Source organism: Cryptomeria japonica, chromosome 11 (genome assembly GCF_030272615.1).
Source record: "Cryptomeria japonica chromosome 11, Sugi_1.0, whole genome shotgun sequence".
NCBI classification, from domain to species: Eukaryota; Viridiplantae; Streptophyta; class Pinopsida; order Cupressales; family Cupressaceae; genus Cryptomeria; species Cryptomeria japonica.
The window spans coordinates 684256184-684270307 of record NC_081415.1 but is presented as its reverse complement, the minus strand read 5'-3'; positions in this window follow the sequence as shown (position 1 = coordinate 684270307).

Here is a 14124-nt window from a genome sequence, read left to right as displayed (position 1 = left end):
AATTGTTGCAACAATTGTTGTTGGTGCAAACCACTATCTGTAGCTCTTTGTGTTGCCATTATCGAAGGATTTGTCGCAATAGTGTTTGGCAAAGATATTGAACTTAACGGGACATAAGAACTTTGTTGCATCGTGGAATTATTTTGGACATTGGTGACATTAGGCATTCCAGTTGTGAAGCTTTCCTGTATCTTAGATTTTGATCCAACTTTATGCATGTAAGGAACCACTTCTTGTTGAGGGACAGCTGTGAATACTTGCGTGTTCTTCATTTGATCTTGTGTTATAGGTGTTGCATTGAATAATGGATTATTTATTGTCTCAAATGGTGACTTTTGAGGAATAGTCACTGTCAATGCCTTTGAAGCACGTTTACTCATCAATGTAGGTTGAGTTGCTTGTTGTGCATTTTCTTCATTTGGATGCGGGGAGAAACTTAAAAACTCACCACCTTGTTGTTCTTGCACATTGATTTGGTCACTTGAAGATGTCACATTACTCATCATGTTAAGATACTTTTGTGGAAACATCTTAAAGACCTTATTCAAGAACTTATCCATCTTTTTTGTTATCTTTGGATCTTGAAGGAACATGTCAACATCATTAGAAGTATCGAAATTGGATGAAGAATCTGGTTGGACATTTGGATTCATTTCTTCTTGAATGCCTTGATCTGAACCAAATCCTTGTGAGAGGGTTTGTTCTTCATATAATGTTTGAGTTTGAATGTCATGTTGCAGGTGTGGTTGATTCAAATTGAAAGGTGCACTTCCTCTTGGAGTTGGTGGAACACTCCCATGTCTTGGTTTCATAGGCACAAACACTGGTTCATACAATGGAGGTGGTCCAAGTTGAACTGTTCCATATGGTGGTAGAGATGCGTTTGATGAACCTTCAATTTGTACTGTTTGACTAGTTTGAAACTACGAATTTGCTATGTTGTCCATGGGTTGATACATTGGTTCGCCCATCTTTTTAGATTTTGATCTTGTCTCAACAGGCATGTCACTTGTGCAAATGCAATGTTTTTGGAATTTTCAAAGATAATGTATGATATGCAACTAAGTGCAAACTTAAATAGATGAAAATGCAATCTATGTTTTTGGTTGTTTTTGAAGATTTTGACAAACTTTTTGAATGCAAGTCTAAGAGAGGGACCCTTAGGAAATTGGAATGATATCTAGACCTCAAAGGACAATAGGACTTAAGTGACAAAAGGACAAAATGACAAAGTCTCCCCTATATGCTTGGATACTAAGCTAGGTTTGACCAAATGATATTGATGACAAAAGGACAAAAGATTTAATAAGGTCTAGATCTCCTAACAATGACCTAGGGTTGTATCAAAGATTTGGATTACTCAAGTATGACAAGACCTAGTTTTGACACTGTATGCAAAGGGACAATTACTATGCAAATGACCTAATATGATAATGACCTAAGCTTAATGAAGAGACCTAGGGTATACAAATGAAAATGTATGACAATGGTATGACTAATGCAAGAGGACACATGCAAATGGATGACCCTTATTGATATGCAAAGGAGTATGACTTAGGTGAAACCTAACCTTGGTAGTTGACAATGAATCTTTGCAAAATGCAACCTAGGATGAACCTAAATGTAAGTGGCATGCTTGTTGAGACAAGATTTTGAACAATATTTGACAACCATGTTTGAAGATGAGTTTTAAACCTTGTTGAACCTTTGTTGGATGAATGTCTCTTGTGTTTAATCTTATGTTGGATCAATTTGTTTTGCTTTTTGAAATGGGATGCAATTCAAATTTTGAAAAGCAAAGAATACAAGATATTGCAACTTAGACTCAAGACAATCATGCTCATTTCCACATTTCTTATGGTAGGCAAAGACATTAGGTACTTGAGAGGTAGACTTGTTATGGGATTCAAGGAGAATACATAGATGCTTGACCCCACGGGCTCCCCTCCATGACACTCACTTCTCAGGGCAGCCAAGAATCAGTCCCCATGGAAATCTCCCCATGGCGAACTAAGTATCTCTTCCAAGTATCCGAACTTGTCCTTCTCAAGCAACTAGAAGGGTTTTTGGCCTCTAAAACAAGGTGTGTAGTAAGGATTTCTGTTAAGCGTTACTCCTTGATGTCACGCAAGCATGATTGAGACATTAAGCCCATCAAGATACCAAACAAATGTAGTCACGCAAGCACGATTTAGACCAAGAGGCCCTACTTAGATGTTGATATGAGAAAGAGTTCAAGGGTCATCACTTCCCAAGTAACTGCAATTCCCACGTAACACTTCCTTCAAAGCTTTCGCCCCTCAGGTATTTGTTTATAGTGAGTTAGAATGACAAGGTATTCTATCCATACTCACTTTGGGTCATTCCCTTCTCACGATTATCACTTGCTTGCAAAAGCAAAGTGGTCAGGAAGGCAGGCCCTCTAAAGGAGACACACAATCAAAGACACGAGCATGGTATCGAAGATCTGGATTTCTGATCACCCTAAGAAGGATGAGAGAATACTCTCCTACTCCAATGTCACACTCAATAATCAAAGAAAAAACATGTTCATTCCAACCTATTTAAAAATCACTAGGTGCCTAAAACATTTAAAGACAAACACCAAGTTTAGTTGTTTCTCCAAGGCAACCTGCAAAACCCAAGTTAGAAGTTTGATTTGTTGTCTTTGACTATCGATTCTGCATAACACATGTTAGTAGTTTGATTTTTTGTCTTTGCCATGTGTATGCCAAGATTCTGCACAGATAATTAGTACCAAAATCCAAAACATAGAAAACAGAATGCAAAAACTAAACAAATTTCAAGTAAAATACTGCATTTTTACCTCTGATCTAGACTTTACACAGGCGCAGAACCCATGACACAGGTGCAAAACTCATAACACAAGCATAGAATGTCTCTAACATAAGCGCAGAATGCTTAACATAGGCGCAGGTTGCTTCACACAGGCGCAGAAGTCTCCAGAAAACCCTGCACGACCCTGTTTTTGGGTTTTTGGCCTGCAAATCAACTTGAAAGCACTCAAAAACACCATAAAGAGGTTAGATGGTTAGTGTTCACATCGGGTTCACCAATTAATGTACGTTAGGAAATTAGGAATCATCACAAGCAAGATAAACGTAATAGCTCAATCACAAAAGTATTCATTGCAATGATCTATCCTAAACAACACTCAATAGAGACATAAAATAAAAGAATTCAAAACTAGAAATTAAGCAAACCATAGGTACGATTTGAATGCTCTTTCATGAAGCTCCATTGTCCTTCTTTCTTCTCCAAATAGTTTTGTTGTAGATCTCACCTTCAAGTGCATAAACCTGATTGAGAAAGCAAAATTGACATTGACACAAGAATACTAGAAGCGTGATTTGACAAAGTGATTAGAAATTCAATAGTCTGATTACCAATTAGCTTTGATTGATGAAGATCATCCAATTTATAGATAAATTGGAGATAGGATCAAATTTAGCATGAAATGGATATTAGAAGCAATTAATTTCAAAAATGACACAATTGAGTGAAAAGAAGAAGGTTATGACACCTTCTATGTCATGAATTATGACATATTGCCAATGCAAAGCTTAGAGGACTAGAACCTTATGACATCTTGCTATGCCAAGAGTATGACGCATGAAGCACAAAAATAGGGAGCACTAAAGACAAGTTAATTAGGTGGAAATTAAAATTAGGAATTTAGAAAATAGGTGGAAATTAGGAATTAGGAAATAATGAAAATAAGAATTAGGAAATAATGAAATTAGATATTAGGTAAATTAATTAATAATTTGTCATTTATTAATTAATTCACAAAGAGGAATAATTAGCCAATTAAATGAACATTTAATTGTAATGAGAAGACTTAGGGTAAATAAACAATTTATTAATCCTAAAGGAAGAAATGACACACACAAGGTTAAATGATTAAATCACGAAACCCTAGAAGATGAATTAGGTCTTGAAAGATAATTGACTCGATTCGATTTGATTTTGGATTGATAAATGACCAATGTGATAAATGATTTGATTGAGAAAATGTGCCAATTGACGAGGAACAATGACAAATTGATCCAAATTGACACGATGACGATCGATGACAAATTGATCGTTAAATGACAAGATTGACAAAAAGACAAGATTGATGACAAAATAGATTGCAAAACGACAGGATTGAAAATGACCACGACTGATGACAAATCAATCGCAAAATGACAAGATCGAACATGACAACGATCGATGACAAATCTATCGTTAAAACGACAAGATTGAAGGATTGATGATAAATCGACAAGATTGATAAGAGGACAACGATCGATGACAAATCGATCGCAAGATTGATAGGAGGACAAAACCCTAAATTAGGATTGACGATGTCCAAAATAATGACAAATGAGCATGCACATTGATGCAATAAGATAAAATCGATCAAAATCATGACTGGATAGTGTTGTCGACAAGACCAAATTTGAAAGTGAGACGAATGAAGAATGTAGAAGAATGACTCGATGCTCGCAAATGATAAAAACCAAGTGCGAATCATAGGAGAAATGTTAATGCAACGCAAAAACCTAAAATGAGGCAATGCACAAATGTTAAAGTATGACTCCACAAGCGTTGACCATTTTTAGGTGTCTATAGAACCAATTTGTCCTGGTCCCTAGTGAGTTCTACAGCAAAATCATCTAAAGAAGGCATTTTGAATGTGGTACCTAGGGCACATTTGGTAGCATATAATGTAGAAACAAACATTGAATAGTTAGGACCAAGCTTAGAAAGAATACTCAAGATCAGTTGCTTATCATCTTTCTTAGTTCCACACTGTTCCAACTGCAATCTTATAGACTTAAGTTTAGTGAAGAAGTCTTGTATAGTATCAAAATTGGTTGGATTCAACCCTATGAGTTCATTCTCCAATTGATGACCTCTTAGTTCATCCTGCTTACCAAAGAGGTTTTCCAAAGTAGTCCATACTGCATTTGGTGTAGTAGCAGATTCAATGTGAAAAAGAAGGTCAGGAGAGACTGACATGCACAATGTACCAAAAGCTTCATCACATTTATTAAACCATTTAATCTTTTTTGCAGCATCTTGAGGTTCAGTTTCAAGTCCCATAGTAACACGATGATATACATGTCTTTTCAGATATATTATCATCTTAGATTTCCATTCAAAGTAATTATATGGTGTTAAAAGTGGAACTGTAGATGCATCCATGATAGCAGAAAAGAAGATTGCAAAGAGTCAAGAAGAGTGCAAGAAAGAAGACACAAGAGACACCCCCCCTTTTCACTAGTCTTTGAAATCACCCCCCCCAAATATTACAAGGTTGGCACTTTATAATTAGTGCATTTGCAAGGCTTTTATCAGATTACAATGCTTTCTAAGGCTTTAATGGCCAAAATAGAAAGTTTAAATACATATAAATTTAACACAAAATCTGAAAAAATTAGCCTTATAGCTGCTCAATGTATCTTAATACCTTTCTAACAACTATTCATTTTTGTAAAATAGAGTTGTGAGAAGAAAGATATGATCTATAGAAGGAAAAAAAAAAACATGTAGCTGATTCAACCTGCGATATCTAACAAAGAAGGGTAGAATATTTCAATAAGACCTGCAATTATGAAGAGTGCTCATTTCCAGCTTTCCGTCAAGTACTCAATTGCAAAAAACTGACACCCAAGGCAAAAGTTATGCAACTTTAAAGAAAGGTTGCTGAATTTCCCTGATAGAAAAACGGCTTAAACCTTGTTGAAACTCAATTTATGCAAAAATTATTAATTTTCTAGAAAAACCCTCCAAAACGTAGAAGTTTTTCGATGCTAGAAACAAAACCCAGAAATCTTTTTTTCTGAAAATGAACGGAGGTTAGAACACTAGGGCCGAAATAAAAACAGCTCTAGTAAAATATTTCACTCTGATTTTTTTTACTGTGTTCTCCAAACTCTGAATTTGGTGAAATAAAAGTCACTTATGATTTTCACAAGCCTTCTGGACACTCTGGAAATGCTAAAGAAGCCTCCAATATTACCAAAAATGCTGCAATCACCCAGATCTCAAAGAAACATATTTAAAACCAGAATTAACTAGAAGCTTATTTTCCTTTAAACTGTTCTGATTCTCCAGATCACACGAAAATGAAGGAGAAGAGCATACTTGGTTTTTAAGAAAAATATTAGCTATCTAACAATCTCAAATCTCTCAAATAAATCAGAAAAACAATGAGCTATACCAGACAACATGACTCTGATACCATGTTAAATTCTGTGAGAAGCAAGAATCGAGCCAGGATCTGATGTCAGTCATAGATCACATGCAACTCCAAGCAACGGATGATCGAAGATCAAATAGCTGAATGAAGATAAATCTAATATGAGAGAAAAATAGAGATAAAGAAGAGAATTTAGAGAAGACTCTCACCGAGCTATCACTTAACTAGTGAAGGTGAGAGTATATTGCTTATTATATAGAAAAATAATAGCATATACAACCAAGAGGTGCATTAACTCCCACCTCCATAAAAAGTGGGAGGTTTTACCTACTACCCCATAAAAGGTGGGAGGTTTTTACCTACTTGGTAAATGTCAAAACATGTGGCATAACCTCCTTACATGAAAACAAAAAAGGAGTTATAAGAGGTGGCACATAAGGCCAAAAGAGGTTGAGAAACCCAACTACCCCATAACCCACTTAGGAAATGACAAAATAGTGGTTATGAGAGGTGGCACAACAAGCCAAAAGAGGGTGTGTAACTCAACTACCCATGTGAGGTGGAGAGTTACACATGTAGCTAATGTATTCCGCCACATGTCCTCATATTAACCACACCTAATAACCTAAGCAAGCTTAATAATATATGTGTAGGAAAAATAAATACCCCCTAACATAAGGAAATTAAAAAAACCTACACTAACACTATGTTGGTCCTACACCGAATCAACCTAATCCACCAACATTGGGTAAAGATCAAGAAAATGATTGCAAAGCAAGAGAAGCACTTTTGAGCACATTATTAGATCAGAAACTCATGGGATTATCAGACTGATCTACTACTAAAGCTATTTGGGATAAATTGGAGACATTGAATGAAGGAGATACCACTGTCAAAATTGCAAAACTGGAATGTTAATGGGTCAAGTATAAAAATTTGAAAATGGAAGAAGATGAAAGAATTTTTGCTTTTATGGAAAGAGTTAATGAAATTGTTTTAGGAATACAATGTTGTGGAGGAACCTTAAGCGAAGATGAAATTGTTTCTAAAGTTTTAAGAGCATTGCCACCAACATACAAAATAAAAGTAAATGCTATTAATTAGTTGAGAACAATGCCTAATACATTAATATCTAGAGATACCTTGGTTGGAAAACTTTCAGCATTTGAGCTTGAGGAATTTGGTCTTGTTGCTATAATTAACATAGATTTAGCCTTCAGAGCATCATCATCTACAACATCATCATCATCATCATCTGAAAAATCTAATTGGAAAGCACTGTATGCAAAAGAACTTGAAGATATCAGAAGGGAAAATGAAGAACTGGAAGAACTTGAAGCATTATTTGCAAGGAAAATGCCTAAAGGTCCAGATGGAAGTAAGTATGAAGGTAAAGCACCGATTAAATGTTTTAACTACAATAAAGTTGGTCATATAGCATCTAGATGTCCTGACAGACATGAAAGATTGAGAGAGGAAGCAAAAAAGAACATACAAGCCTAACCCTAAATATCAGAGATACAAATCTTGTTACTATGTTGATGGAGTTAATGATGATTTTGATGAAGAACCGGTAGACAATGGATGGGCTTTTGTTGCAATAAAAGAAGATCAACTGACACCTACTGTTCCATCGATAGAGCAGGCCCTGGCAGCTAAAATTGAAGAAAATGATGAATGTATCATAGATTCTGGATGTTCACACCATATGACTGGTGATAAAAGTAAATTCTTATATTTTTCAAGAATATAGTGGAGGTCTAGTAAGATTTGACAATGATAAAGCTTGTTTAATCAAAGGAAAAGGCATTATATCTTTGGATGGTAAGCACAATACTGACAATGTTTATTATGTTGAAGGTTTGAAGCATAATATTTTGAGTGTTGGTCAATTAGTTGAAAAAGGATTTTAGTTATGATTCAAGAATGGTAAATGAAAAATTCAGAAACAAAATTGGATTGGAGATTGTAACCTGTAATCAGACTAAAGGTAATATCTTTCATTTGAACAATAGTGATAAGACATTCTTGATTGCACATATTGATGAAAATTGATTATGGCATAAGAGACTTTGTCATGTAAATTTTGATTGCATTGTAAAGATCAGTTCAACTAAGGCAGTAAGGGATTTACCTAAGATTGTGAAACTGCATAATATGGTATGTAAGGAATGTCAAATGGGAAAGCAAGTTAGAACAGCTTTTAAGAGTTTTTCTGAGAAATCCAATAATGTTCTTGATTTAATTCATACTGACTTGTGTGGTCCAACAAGAACAAGAAGTCTATAGGGAGGTAGATACTTTATACTAATTATTGATGATTATTCTAGAATGTGTTGGGTTACTTTTCTTAGGGAGAAATCAGAAGCTTTTGGAAAATTCAAACTATTCAAGGCAATGGTAGAGAATGAAATCGGTAAGAAAATCAAATGTTTGAGATTTGATCAAGGAGGTTAATTTACATCTAAGGAATTTAATACATTCTATGAAGTAAATGAAATTAGAAGACAACTATCAGCACCTTGGACACCTCAACAAAATGGAATTGTGGAAAGGAAGAACATAACTATTCTAGAAGCAACTAGAAGCATGATATTGGAAGCAAATTTACCTCATGTATATTGGAGAGAAGCAGTGAATACAATGGTTTACACTTCCAATAGAGTTCACATCAAAGGTGAAATTGGTAAGACCCCTATGAACTATGGTTTGGTACTACTCCTACTCTTAAATACTTCATAATTTTTGGAAGCAAATGCTATATTAGGAGAGATGAGTATGTTGGTAAATTTGATCCTAGAAGTGATGAAGGAATATTTCTTGGTTATTCATCCAAGAGCAAGACATATAGATGTTTTAATAACAGATTGGAAAAAATCATTAAGAATGCTAATGTGAAGATAGATGAACACTTTAGAGGAAATTCAAGGTCTTTAGATTCTGAATGAGCAGTTGAGATGATCATAAATGAACCTATACAGAGTGCACTAGTAGAGAATGTGGATCCAGTCACACCGACATCATCAGAGAAATCCACAGTGACTGAAGAACAATAATATGTGAATAAACCTAGCTATGTAAGACTGAATCACTAAAAAAATCAGATAATTGGGAATAAGTATCAAGGTGTTATGACAAGAGGAAGACTAGCAAATGAAGAGGTATGCATAATTTCTCAAATTGAACCATCATCTGTTATTGAAGCTTGTCAAGATGAACATTGGATTAAAGCAATGGAAGAAGAACTAGAACACATTGAAAAGAATAATACATGGACATTAGTTCCTAGACCTAAAGACAAACATGCAATTGGAACTAAATGGGTATTCAGAAAGAAACTTAATGAAGATGATAAGGCAATCAGGAACAAAGAAAGATTAGTTTGTAAAAGATATTCGCAGAAAGAGGGAATTGATTATAATGAAACCTTTGCACTGGTAGATAGAATTGAGGTGTTTAGATTATTTCTTGCAATTGCAGCTCACATGAACTATAAAGTATATTAGATGGATGTAAAATATGCATTTATGAATGGTGATATTGAAGAGGAAGTTTACATTGAACAACTTCATTGATTTTCATTGAAATTTTTTAAAGATATGGTTTGTAGATTAGGGAAAGCTTTGTATGGATTGAAGCAAGCTCCTAGAGCTTGGTATGATAGATTGGACAAATATCTTTTGAAGCTTGGTTACACTAATGATAATATTGACATCAACTTATATTTAAAAGTGACTAATGATGACATCTTGGTTATTGAAGTTTTTGTTGATGATATCATTTTTGGAGGAGAAGATGGATTGTGTAAAGACTGCACTAACAAAATGTAGGAAGAATTTGAAATGTCTATGATTGGGGAGATAAAATTCTTTTTAGGATTGCAGATTTCACAAACTGATAAAGGTATATTCATATGTCAAACAAAATACTTGAAGGAACTACTGAAGAAATTTGGTATGGAAAACTCTAAACCGGTAAGTACTCCTATGATTACAACTGATAAATTGACATTGAAGGATGATTCAACTGCTGTTAATTCGACAAGATACAAATTTATGATCAGAGGTTTACTATATTTGACACAAACAAGACCTGATATAATGAATGAAGTATGTATTGTTTCAATATTTCAGAGTAATCCTAAAGAAAATCATGAATCAATAGTAAAAAGGATTTTTCGGTATCTACAAGGCACAACAAATCTTGGTTTATGGTATCCTAAAGATGAAAATTTTGATATATGTGCATACACCGTTGCAAATTGGGTAGGAGATGTAGATCATAGAAAGAGTAGCACTAGCGGTGCATTCTTCCTTATTAGCAGATTGATTTCATAGCTGAGCAAGAAGCAAAGTTGTACATCATTATTAACAACAGAATCAGAATATGTTGCAGCAACAACTAATTGTACTCAGGTATTATGGATTAAGCAAATGTTGAAAGACATAGAGGTAAAATGCAAAGAACCTATAATCATTTATTGTGATAATTCAATAGAAATTGTGATGTAGAGCATCATGATAATCCAACCAAGAACCTCAAATCATTCGTGAAGTTCAATCATCAACACAAATCTTCCAACATGTTAGAGGCATTCTCATATATTTCCCAACAAGATCATCAATCAAATAACCATTATCAAATCTTCTCCATAGATATCAATCCATCATTATTGTAGATCCACATATTATTCATTAAATATGAATCATTTAAACCCTTCATCTATTCATTTCTTGCAAATGAAAACCAAGAATTTTCCCAAACTATGAAATTTACTCTATTCTAGTCATGAAATTACAGTCATGAAAAGTCATTAATAACTCTTAAAATATATTCACTAGGAAAATATCTCTAGGAATATTCAATAAATGCTAGTTATAAAACTTTCCTCCAAATTATAGAAATATCCAATAGTTAAATCCAAAGTTATGATGATTTTTCCAAAACTGGTCGTCGTGAATCAGGGTTTTGGTTAGTTCCAAATGGTTTTCACCAAAACTCTCATAACTTTCTAAAAAATACATGAAATCAACTCAAACCAAAAGAAATGGAAAGATAATTCAATATAATAAACTATCATGATATAAATACACTTTTTTCAAGGCTGTACATGGCCACACAAGACCTAGAAACAAGAGGAAAAACTTTCAAGACCACAAAACAAGAGATTGAAACAATGAAAATATGATACCAAAATGTTTCCAATGCTTTCCAATTCCTTATCTAGCTTTTACACACACTTATGAATGAACATTACAGAGGTTTTATAGCCTTTTCATATTCACAAGGAAGTTACAACTACCCAACTTCCTCTTATGACCATACAACTTCCCATTTTGGTCTTTTTACAATTTTTGAAAAGTTGCATTTTACAACTTTTACAACTTTTGACTCAAATGACTTTAAACCTTCAAAAGAACCTTAAAAAAATATTAGGATGGAATAATAATGTATTTTTGTCACCATTTTACCCCTCAAAGGTTATTTTATACAAATTTTACCAAATGACTAATTCAAGACCTTATTAGGACAACTTGGACAACTCATTACAATGGGCTCTTTTAGCCTTACATTTTGATTCATATTGACTCAAAATGACATTACAAATGAAAATTTAATTGAATATACTTATGAACTGATTTTTATCCTCTTATGGACTCCTTTTGTGCCTTTGTTTTAGGTCCTTCTGCACCATACTCCCGACTTTGAAAAGTTTCCAAGTCCCTTAGAAACATGGATAAAAATAACCTACATACTAGCTGCTCCTCAAGATGCTGCTCCAAACATAAGTCTGCCCTCAATGCTGCACTAAAATCACCAACTACTTTGCCTCACCCAAGAGTCCTTTCCTTGCCTCTCTCCCTATGTCTTTTTGCAACCCACTGGACCTCCTTCTAAGGACCCTTGGACCATCTCCTATGGCCCCATGACAGACTTTCATAACTACCTACTTACAGCTAGTGGATATACATCTGCAACCACAACCATTAGAAAACCAAAATACCAATCACTTGCTCAGCCCAGACCTTTTGCTAATCTCTGATACCAATCTGATGCAGAGCATCATGATAATCCAACCGAGAACCTCAAATCATTCATGAAGGTCAATCATCAACACAAATCTTCCAACATGTTAGAGGCATTCTCATATATTTCCCAACAAGATCATCAATCAAATAACCATTATCAAATCTTCTCCATAGATATCAATCCATCATTATTGTAGATCCATATATTATGCATCTGCATCAAATTGATATATCAAAGAATCCAGTATTTCACTCTAATATTAAGCACATTTATATCAAATATAAATTTATGAAAGAGAATGTTGAAGCAAAAGAAGTAAGATTGGAATCAAACCCATAGAAACTAACAGAGAAACCTTTTTCTGGCTTTGAAGGAGGAAAGCTACTTCATAGGGGGGGTAGTTGGTTATATGTTCTGGTATTTATTTGCTTTGGCATTTGATGTCAAAGGGGGAGAGAGATATATAAAAAAACATTATCCTAGGGGGAGAGATTATTCTTTGGAGACATTATTCATTGAGGGAGAGATATATACTCTCTACATTTTGATTTTGATTTTTGGTATTGATCTATTTTTGAGATTGTTGGTTTTTAGTTTTTGGCATTCTATTTTGACACTTAGATGTTTTTTCCATCTAGTGTTGCCATGAATGCCAAAGGGGGATATTGTTGGTATTATGGATATGTTGCATTAGTTTTGTCATTGATGTCAACACTTATCCTTATGTTGAACTGACACATTGTGTCCATCGGCAAGGTCAGTGACTTATTCATAGTCACCAGTATATTGTTCACCGACACTAATGATGACTTGTTATCATCTGGAGATCACTTGATTATGTCAAAGACATGGTTTGGATACTTGGTTTTGGTGTTTTGGTTATTGGTCTAATTGGGTTGACATATTTTCTATTACCGATAGATTGGTCAAGGTTATGGACTAGTATGCATTATCTATTCCAGATCAACACGTCATGTTATGGAGATGATTTATTGATTGGATATTGTTGTAAATGTATTGAGCTAACATGATTCATCACATATAGAATTATTTGTAATTGATTTAATTGTAATATTTTTAGTGAGCTGACCTACACATTTGGTCTTAGGTTTTGCATATATGTAAGATCTCATTTGTGAGAAGAGAAAAATGATATGGTATGTAAGGTTATGGTATGGCTTGTAACATGGTATGTGTGAATATTGAAGATCATATGAGCAGACCATAGAGAAGGTTCAAGGAAGGTTTGAAGGTGATTATCAGAGCTTAACCAATACTGAATCCAACATTGTAGATGTTATTTTTAGCAATAAATTATTCTAGGATTTAACCATCCTATTGTAGTCATTGCGACTCCCATTTGAGCAGTGTGCTCTAGGCGGTAGGCCTTTCTACATGTATAGAACCCATTTGTATACACATACTATCTATAGTACTATCATTTGATCATGGGTAAGGTTTCCCACCATGGTTTTTCCCCTTACAGGGTTTCCACATTAAAATCTTTGTGTTATGTGTTGTGGATGTTGTTTCTGTTTTTGTTTCATGCATTAAGTTTCACTGGTATTGATATTAACTGTTAATATGTTAACCGATATTAAGTTTGGTTTACCATTATTAAGTATCAAGTTTTATTAAGTTATAATTGGGTTGAAATTCATAGACAACTAATTCACCCGCCCTCTCAGTTGCCTTTCAGGTCCTAACACCATGTGCTCATTTGAATTTAGAAATTCAAATAATTGAAAAATAGTAATTAATCTCAACAAACTTGAGTTTGTTAATTTTAATTAGGGATTAGAAGAATTGATTTATATGTGGGTGAGGATTAATTAATTTAGAGTAATTAATCAAAAGGGATATGAAATGAACTATATAAATAA